Genomic DNA, 7228 nt, shown 5'->3' on the forward strand with positions numbered 1-7228 from the left:
AAAAAAAAACATATTGAGTCATTTAACTTTGATGACCAAATCATTCAAAATAAACTTACTTCNTGAAAGGTCATCAATCTTAAAGAATGATTATGAAAATACGACTTCAATGTTAACCATTTAGTGATGTTCATTCATTTGCTAATTAATCCATCTACAAAATTTAGGACATTTATATACCTATTCATATCCAAATTTTACAAAAATATGCATACATATGCAATCCAAATCAAAACAACTATAAAATTTAAATATTTATACACATATGGTAATAATTCATTAAATAACAAATATTCACTAAACAATATCTCTTATTTACTTTGAATATTTTTTGTATACTTCATTTTAGGCCAAAAAAACTTATAAATGTTAACCAATTTCATTGTAAGTACTCACTCTTATACTTGTAATTATTTTTGTATTCTTACTTAAGTATCACAAAATCTTTTATAATTGAATCTCTTTTCTATCTCTATCAACAACTTGACGATCAATCCTTAGATGTGGCGATTAACTTTCTTGTAGTGTCGTCCTTTACACCTGAAAGATTTACATTATTTTTCAATAAAAATAATAAAAAATAGGTTTAATTGATTTAGAGATCCCTATTTTTGCAGATTTACGTCAATTAGGTCTCCGTATTTTGAAAAAGCTGAATTGAGTCCCTTTTTAGGTAAAATTGAATCAATAGGGTGTCTACCATTAAATTTTGTAAACGGTGTTAAATATATTGCTTGGTGGCATGGTGACGTGATATTTCATGACTACTTGGCATTTCATAACCAAACTGACATTTCATGAACTTAAATAATTTTTAATTTAAAAAAGCTTTCTTTAGATTTCAATAACTTTAAATAATTAATTTTAATTAATTTGATTTTTAATTAATTTAAAAATCAATTACTTTCACTTTTACACCAAATTAATTTATTTCTCCAATAAACTAATTTGATTTCTAGTTAATTTTATTTCCAGAATTGCTCTCCCATGCAGAAACAAAACGCAAATCCTCATTTCAATTCGAATGAACCTTACATCTTAAATCAGAAGAAATCACAAAAACCTCCAAAGTTTGATGAACAACTAAAACCCTAAATTGCAAAATCAAAAAGGGGAGGAGGATTCTGCCATGAATCATAACCTACAGAAAAGGAAACCAAAATCATCCACCCAAAATCGTTAGCCTGAAGCGAGAACAAAGAACCCAAAAGAAATCCCCAAACGATAGCCTCGTCGCAACATGCATAGGCCCTCTCCGCGAAACGCAGAAACTCTCGCCGAGCCTCCGTGGCGTCTCCGCTGTGCTTCAGTCGCGCCTTCGTATTCGCCCCCACGAAGCCTTTCCGTATGCGCGAGCCATGGATGGGTTTCTCAAGGTTGGGTGATCAGCGAGATTAGAGAGGAGAAGAAGCTTGAAGCTTTTGATTATGGAATCAAAAGGAAAAGGAAGAAGGGAACCTATTGTCCGTGAGAGAGGCACCAAAAAGAAATTCTGGGGAAAAAAGTTTGAGTTGTGTGAATCAGATTTAGGATTCACTTGTATCTAGAGCTGTCAAAACGGGTAATCCGGCTTGACCCGACCCGGTGCACTACGAATTGGTCACTTAGTGAGCCAACCCAACCCGACTCATTTATTAGCGAGCCAGAAAAATCTAAACTCGGCTCGACCCACCACGGGTTGGTAGGTAAACGAATTGACTCACTAGCCCATTTAATTACAATTTTTTAAAATAAAAAAATTACAAACTTTTTATATTTAAATTTAAACAAATTTCACTACCAAAACATGATATTAAACTGAATATAATTCAAAATAATAATAAAAAATACAATATAATTCAAATATCATCTAAAAACAAATACAAAAAATATGAAAAAAAAAACCTTGTCCTTGAAGTCATATCCAAACAAATCTTATGCACATGCATTTTATTGGACTAAAGTTGTGTGTTCAATAATTAGCTTATATTTTACTTGATAACTAATAAGTTAATTATTGAATTTTGAGTTAATTTATTGAGTAAAAAATATTTTATAGAATTAGTTATAATGACTTGATATAAATATCATGCAATGATAAGTTTTAATATATAAAGGATTTCTTTTTTATAAATAAAATTATATTAGTATGTAATTATAATTTTATGCTTTTCACAAAATAACTATTAAATATTTTAGTACTTCCAATTTTTTTTAAGATGTACATATTTTTATTTGTAAAAGTTTTCTTTTTATTTAATTAATTTAACAAGTATCAGTTGCATTTAATTTTTATTTTTTTATTCATCAATTTAAGTTAATGTTAAGTTGAGTTTTTCTTATAATTTTCATTATGTGTAATTATACAGTAATAGAAAAAAATTACGAATAAAAAATATTAAAATACAATAAATAATAAAAAAAGTTAAACAAATAAAAAACTAGCTTCAGATTTTCACCAGCCCCCTCCAAAAAGAGAAGAAAGAAATAGCTCATCCCACACTCTTTTGGATCAACTAGCTTCTTCTTGCACCTCCATATACGAAGATTTCACTTTTATCTTTTTTTTTTTATTATTTAATCTCAAAGTTTTTTTTTAGAAAAAACAAAACTTTGAGATTATACAATTTAAAAGTTGAAAAAAGTTAAGAAAAAAATAACTTTCCCATTGTATGATTCCGAAGTCGTTTGGCTTATAAATTAATCTGAAAATGACTTTTGGTTTTTGAATTTCACAATATGAAAGTATTATTTACTTTTAAATTATACAATCCAAAATTAATTTTAACTTATGAATTAGAAAAAAAAAAAACAAAAATTTCTTAATGTGAGAGTGCAGGAAAAATTTATGGGAGTGCAGGAAGAAACTGCCCCAAAAGTTTACAACTTCAACTGGCCAGTCGATCAATAAATTCATCAAATTGGGCCAGGCCATTCATTTGTTTATACATTAACATGCAGTAATGTTAAAAACAATGTGTGTGTGTGTTTATTTTTTAATTATCATTCTATGAAATTAATCATTTACAAAACAGTCTACATTATATGTATATATTCTCGTATTTTCAAATGTAACGTAAATGAAAAAATATATAATTTATTCCTGCAACGTTTAAATACAGATTTTGGGCAGAAGTAGCCCATAATGACATTGTAGATTTGAAGTGAAGGTCCTCAAAATTCATTGAAAAAAAAGTTTAAAATAGTATCTGTTAAATTATGTTTGGAAAATATGAGTTGTGTATGAAAATTGTATTATAGTTACCAAGTGTCTGCTTGGAACTGGGAGCTGGCTTTGTGTTTGGAACTAAAAGTGGTCCCAAAACTTAGTACTCCCAAAAGGAACATCTCTATGGTTTTCTTTCTTTGTTAATAACATAACATAATGTGATATCACGGATGAATAATAATATGATGTGATATCATCATGAATATTAAAGTATTTCTTTCCCATATATGCTTATTTTTTTTCACTATGTTATTCTATAGCAAAATGATATTTCAACACTACATATTGACACTAGCCACGTGTCAATATGTGGTTAGGTGTTTTGAAATTAAAAAAAAAAGCTGATGGAACCCAAATTGAAGGGCAAATTTGGAATGAAAAAATCCAAATTAAAGTTTGGCGGTTTCTTTTCACTTTTTGGTAACTCTTTCGTTCATCTCTCTTTCGTTCTCCCTTTGGTGCTCTCTCCTTTGTCGTCTCCTTCGTTCTCTCCGTTGAAGCCATTGCATTTGCTCGTTCTCCCTTTGGTGACTCTTATCGTCCTCCTCGTTCGTCTTCTTTCTTTCTTTCTTTTTTCATTTTATCTTCTCATTCATTTCTTTCATTTCCCCTTTTTATTGTTCATTTTCCATTTCTTTTTCAGATTTGGTCGTAGAACCATGGGCAGACGAAGCTGCAGCGACGGTTGTGTGGACCAGCAGATGGAGGAGCTCCCACTCAAAGGTAGAGAAGAATCATTCACGTTTGTATCTGAGGTACCATTGTTTTTGTTTGATATTTTCTTTTGCTTTGCTCATTCGGTGTTCAAAATTTGAAGCCCTAAGTTGCGTCTCTGAAAGGGTTGTTTTGTGTTCTTATGTTTGTGTTTTATTTTGAAGAGAAATATAGAGGGTTTTGGAAAGAAAAATAGAGAGAATGAAAACCGAGAAATAAGTTTAACTTTTGTAATGTTTTACTTAACTTGTGTGCAGCTTGGTGTTTGGCTCGTGATTGTTACAAATAATTGGTGATTATCATATCAAGTAAGCAACCATAATCTNGACTATGGAACTGNTGGAATGGCACTAAGTTCATATGNTGGGTCACTTTATATATNTTTTTTTCTCTTTTTATTGATGTGAGACTAGGATGCTTATATTCAATTGTTTGGTTTTTGAACTCCTGTTGTGCTTATAATATGCGTTTGATTGAAATTTAATAACATGTTTAGTTATAATTGTTGAATTACTAGATTGAAAACTGATTGTATGTACTGGGAAGGCAATCAATGAGCTAGGTTTGTAATTTCTCATAGTCTTATGAATGAAAAATCTAGTTTCAGTACAATATTGTTTAGCTTGCAAAGTTTGGTCAAATTTAAATGATGGTTGCTATTAAGATTGAATAAAGTCACTTTTTTATTGAAATGACATTTTGACTTTCTGATTATGTGATTCTTAGTTTTTGGAATGGGTAGAGCATGTTAAAAATGTTGATTTTAGCTTCCATGTAAATCTTTATTTATACACATTCTATCATTTTTTCATTTTTTTTAAGATAATGTTGGAGGACGTCTATATTATTTATAATTGAAAGAATTTCACATCCTATTTTAGTTAGACAAATAATTTTAATATTATGAAGTGTTTCTAATAATATAAAAGATAAGAATGATGGAGTGACCTATGCAGACATGGAAAGCCTATAACTCGTACCATCAAGCATATTTTCAAGAACCACCAAAGAAAAATGATAATATAAAGGGTAAATTTATCAATAGTTGATAATCCTATCTTACCAAATTTTGGAAATCTTAATTTCTTCTACGAAAAGACCACCACTGCAACAAATAAAAGGCTTCAAAAAGCTAGTGATTGAAAGTGCATAATGGGGAACTTTCATTGCCGAATCACCTATTGGGGTTGCATAGATTAATTCACTTATTGTGGTTCTGTTTTAATGGTATTATGAGTCTGGAGATGTCTTTTTTTCGATTGTAATCTGCTGCATTGTTTTGTGTTTTTTTTAAATCATCATTGAATCTATTTCTTTATTTCTTATAAAGATATGGAATATTTCACTCGTCCTTTTCTGTGAGTTTGGATTAAATTACCTTTTTAGTAACACAATCTCTATTACTTAGTCATATATTGCTTGTGGATTTTAGGCAAGTACAGATGTAAATGTTCATAAAGATTTATTGGATGTTAAACTTTGGAAGGTAAGTAAGTTCTTTTGCTTCATTATATTGAATGGTGTACTTATTTGGAACATGACTGTTATGAATTTCATCTTATTTTTAGGTGCACACTCTTTTTAAAGGATTGGAGAAAATTACTCCTAGTGCAGACATTCCAATGTTGGTTTCCGGGGACTTTAATTCAATTCCAAGAAGGTCTAATTACTTTCTGGTTATATTATTTGTTTCTTCTGCAAGGATCTTTTATTAGTCTCAATAATTTGTTTCTTAAGGTTATATTCTTATTTTTTTTGTAGTGCTCCTCATGCACTTCTTGCAATAGGAAAGGTAGACCCATCCCATCCTGATTTAACTGTTGACCCACTTAATATATTGCGTCCTCACAACAAGTTGGTTCATCAGTTGACACTGGTAATTTATTGAAGAATTGCTTATATATTATGTATTTTCCCCAAAGTGGTGGTTCCTGATTTTAGTTGTTTTTTTTTTTCTGACTAGGGATTTATATCAATTTTAGGTCAATGCTTATTCATCCTTTGCAAGAACAGTTGGTCTTGGATTTGAGTAGCATAAATGAAAACTAGACAATGTAACAAACGAATTGACAAATTTGTGGTATGATATGATAGTTCATTTTCTGGATCAATTTTGTTGATGTGATTTAATGATGTGTTAATGAAACTGTTAATGAACTTCTGTGGTAGGGTGAAAACATGGCCAAATTCTTTTGCATGTTGTACAATAGACCCGAAGGGAGTATAGGTCCACTGTCCGTTAAACAAGCAAATATCTCATCCCAACCGAACTTGTAAGTTGTTTTATTAATTGTAATGAAATATTTGGATACTTTATTATCGTTTGTTGTAATAACTGATAAATGGTTGTATTATTTAAGATATCATTGTGGAGTTATCGTGTTAAAAGCCATGGAAATGTGGGATGGAGAGGATAGATACAATGGGAAAAGCATGCCGGAGTACACAAATGTAAGTATGAATTTCATTGTTAGCATTGTTTGATGATTTTGTTAATTATATCTAAAGTTTACAACTAATTTTTTTTCAGGAGGAGTTGAGTCAAATTAGGAAGAACTATGTGAAATATTGGATCCTAGACAACGACAACATTCGACTATTTGATGCGTTGGATGAATATGGGTTGTTGTAGGATTTTGATGGATATGTACAAATGATTAACATATTCATTTCATATGTATTTAGACGAACAGTGATATATGTATTCATCTTCAATTGTAAAATGTAATGTTTGTTACAGACAATGATATATGTACAAAAAGTTGAATTTGAATCACATATGATTTTGAACAACTCAATATACGTGTGACATTTTAACCGTGTAATGAATATGTTAGCAATTACTATACTTCTTTTTTTTCTAATAATATATATGTTTAATGTTATTTGCACTGAATGTCATTGGGCGAAATCACCATCTTCTTATTTATTTCCCCATTTTTTTACCCAAAATCATCAAAAACCAAACCAAATTTGCCTAAAAGTGAAGATTTGACTTAATGGTCCCCTGTGTACAAAAAAGTGGTCCCTTGAGAAGGACTTTCTGTACAAAATGGACAAAACATTCGCGTAAACGTTTACCAGCTCATTGTAAACGTTTACCACACCCTTTTTCACTGCACTTCACCCAGAACTTCATCCCACCACTTTCACTCAACATAAGCACTTCCTCCAAGGAATTTGGGGTCCCCAAAATCAGCTTCCCACCCCCACCACACAACCTAAACCCAAAATCATCAAAAACCAAACCAAAAATGCCTAAAAGTGAAGATTTGACATAATGGTGCCCTGTGTACAAAAAAAAGG

General features: G+C 30.5%; 2 long non-coding RNA genes across 2 annotated transcripts; both read left to right on the forward strand.

Moving 5' to 3' along the window:
• The first annotated feature begins 3683 nt into the window (after positions 1–3683).
• On the forward strand, positions 3684–5557 carry LOC111242327. The gene is made up of 3 exons (XR_002669136.1): positions 3684–3963; positions 4180–4230; positions 5491–5557. It is a non-coding gene; the product is annotated as an uncharacterized LOC111242327 (long non-coding RNA).
• Positions 5558–5969: 412 nt separating this feature from the next.
• On the forward strand, positions 5970–6616 carry LOC111242328. The gene is made up of 3 exons (XR_002669137.1): positions 5970–6002; positions 6092–6373; positions 6453–6616. It is a non-coding gene; the product is annotated as an uncharacterized LOC111242328 (long non-coding RNA).
• Positions 6617–7228: the final 612 nt, after the last annotated feature.

The sequence above is a fragment of the Vigna radiata genome, chromosome 8 (assembly GCF_000741045.1).
Source record: "Vigna radiata var. radiata cultivar VC1973A chromosome 8, Vradiata_ver6, whole genome shotgun sequence".
Lineage (NCBI taxonomy): Eukaryota > Viridiplantae > Streptophyta > Magnoliopsida > Fabales > Fabaceae > Vigna > Vigna radiata.